The 2,619-nt window shown below is 40.2% G+C and overlaps 1 protein-coding gene across 1 annotated transcript in view; it reads right to left on the reverse strand.

Annotated features, from left to right (window-relative positions):
• The window catches only part of LOC140344423 (coiled-coil domain-containing protein 180-like), a 65,250-nt gene extending 65,103 nt beyond the window's left edge, over positions 1-147 (reverse strand). Inside the window, exon 1 of the mRNA XM_072431543.1 lies at positions 64-147. The gene's annotated coding sequence lies outside the window, so the exon portion shown is untranslated. The remainder of the gene's footprint in view (positions 1-63) is intronic.
• Between the last annotated feature and the right edge of the window lie 2,472 nt (positions 148-2,619).

The following is a 2,619-nucleotide window of genomic DNA, read 5'->3' on the forward strand; positions in this document are numbered from 1 at the left end:
TGTGTGTATTAAATTTAAACGCCTTCTATATCTCACTCGAATCCCAGCCACTCATTCTCCAACCTGGCACAGGGGTTCCCGGGTGCTGCTAACTGATCTGCGTCCACCTCGACTTCCTTTGTTGCCTGGCAACCAAGCAAATCTCGCGAGGTTTCCTTATTCCTACGTGAGCCTGTGTGTGTGGTCAGCAGAGGGCGAGGCCCGATCATGTGTTGGAATATAGCTGCATTATGCATCATATTTTATAGACTTTCATGTATGGGGATGGGCAATGTAAATTTTACATCGGTGTTTCTTCAGTCTTTGCTGTCCCCTGAGTCTCTATTAGGGGGATAGAGGTGTTTTATGATGATCTGTGGGTGATAATTTATTAGAGAGCCCCTTCAAAAACTAGATGGAAAAGTAAAGTGCTCATGTAAATGCTACACAACGTCTGCAAATCAGGGTTTCTCTTAGTAAATTAGTTTCTAGATGTCTATTTTTGTTAAACTAATCTGCAAAGGCAATATGTATACTGTTTTACACAGTTGTACATCCTACTCCTTTCTTGAAAGCTGAAAGCTTTTCAATGTGTGCATTAGCAGCTGCAGTGATGCAGATAGAACCAACCTCATTTCCTGCCTCCTTGCTGAACGTATCCACAATCTACCTGAATTGCATAGAGTATAACAAAGACCTAGTGATAAAATAATTGGTGCTTGAATGAACACAGAAAAAAAAAGGAAAATCACTTTCTGTTGAGTCTACAGGACAAAAAGTGAAATCACCCCAATGCGAAAAAGGGAACAGAACTAAGAAGCACCTAATATATCCCCCAAACATTTATATTTATATATAAATATCCCCCAAACATTTATATATATATATAACATTATATTAAGACCTTGTAAAAAATTGCTGTGAATGCTGATGTACAGTCATGAGCACAATATTCTATTTCAGGGCCAACAAGTGTTAAGGTAAAGTACTCATTAAAACAAACTCATGCAGAACATCTCTGCAGTGCTTGCACCCATGTTTTAGCTTTTAAAGACTGCAAGTACAAAAAAATACCCAGTTATCAGCCAGAAATGCACTCAACTCCTAAATCATATTTTTGGCTGACACAGCGTTTTGTGAAAAATACTAAAAGTAACCAGTAACACTGCAGTTGTTCAGTTACAGTCATGTGAATGCACCCAGAGTAAGAACAATAATTTATTACCAAAACTTTTTTAAAAATACATTTCAGGCTTGCTGTTTCACCATGGTTCTCCTGTGATGTTCTATCTTCTCCAGTCTTAGAGAGTCTTTAGTAAATCCAGAAGCCCATTGTCAGAAAAACAATCTGAGAAAAAATGATGATATACATTGTCCATATAACATAGCTTTAGGGCATTTCAGATACCCTTTTGGTAAAAAAAAAGTTTGCTATTTACTTTTAATAAAAAGTAAATAAAAAAAAAGCACTGAAATGTGTGGTTTATTTTTAAATTTTTGGACCTAGGATTTTTTCAAGCAAAATTCCCTTTTTATAACCCCTTTTACCAACTCCACTGGACCATTCCCTTTCCTCCCACCTAAATAAAACATGAAACACAAATTTGGGGAAATGCCCGTATCACTGTTAACTGTTTATTAAAAAAAAACTTTTACAGTAAATAATGGCATACAATGTTAACATCATCAATATATCTGACTGGTCTAAGGTTATTAGTGGTGTACCCCAGGGTTCAGTGTTGAAGCATTTACTGTTCACCATCCTTATAAATTATATAGAGCAGTGGTCCCCAACATGTGGTCCGCGGGTCTGGCCTGTGCACCCCAAGCAGGCCAGAAGAAGGACCCTGCTTGGGAAGGCGCACCGGCCAGAGCCGCGAACTATGTCTCCCGTATGCATCACAGGCTCAGGGCAGTGGGTGGGTTGTGTCTCTGGACGTCTGAGCCTGCGATGGGAGAGTGGGCAGGTTCTGGCATCATGACCTTACTCTGGGGTAACAGATTATTCAACATTTCAAAGCCTGGCCTAGTTTGTAAAAAAGGAATCTCCTCTTCCATAGTGATGAAATGTTAGGGGGAGTTAGTCCTGCACTTGCAATACATTTTCCTTTTCTTACAGAGAAATTTGGGTTCATAGAGAGTAAGGGGATAGCTATGTGTGACAGGGTAGCATTATTTAATGGATATAACAATTTAAATGTTTAATTACAGGAAAAAAGGGGTTTCCTACTAGCTTCCACATTTCCAGTTGCAAACATCCCTCTGTTCCAGAGAAATTGGGGTTCAGAGAAGGTAAGTGGCCAGCTATGTGTAACAAGCACCCCACCAGCCACTCATTCCTCGCACCGTAGTGTCTGCAAATTTGACTCAAGGCGGCAGTAAGTAGTAGGTAAGGTTCCGTTGCTTTTCGAGGAAGGGGTAATTACAGTGCAAACTCACCGTCAACCTGAACGCAGCCTTAAAGTTTTGTGAGTGGGCAAATTTATATTTGAGGCATCACAGTGCACAGACAATTGGCAGTACCCTAATGCTCATTGCCATGGAAGTTGCCCCTTGGGGGACCCTAACATGCAAACTCAATTTGGGGACCCTGGTCTGGAAATAGCCCCCTTAAAGTGGACCTATCACCACAATTTTTAC

Source organism: Pyxicephalus adspersus, chromosome Z (genome assembly GCF_032062135.1).
Source record: "Pyxicephalus adspersus chromosome Z, UCB_Pads_2.0, whole genome shotgun sequence".
Lineage (NCBI taxonomy): Eukaryota > Metazoa > Chordata > Amphibia > Anura > Pyxicephalidae > Pyxicephalus > Pyxicephalus adspersus.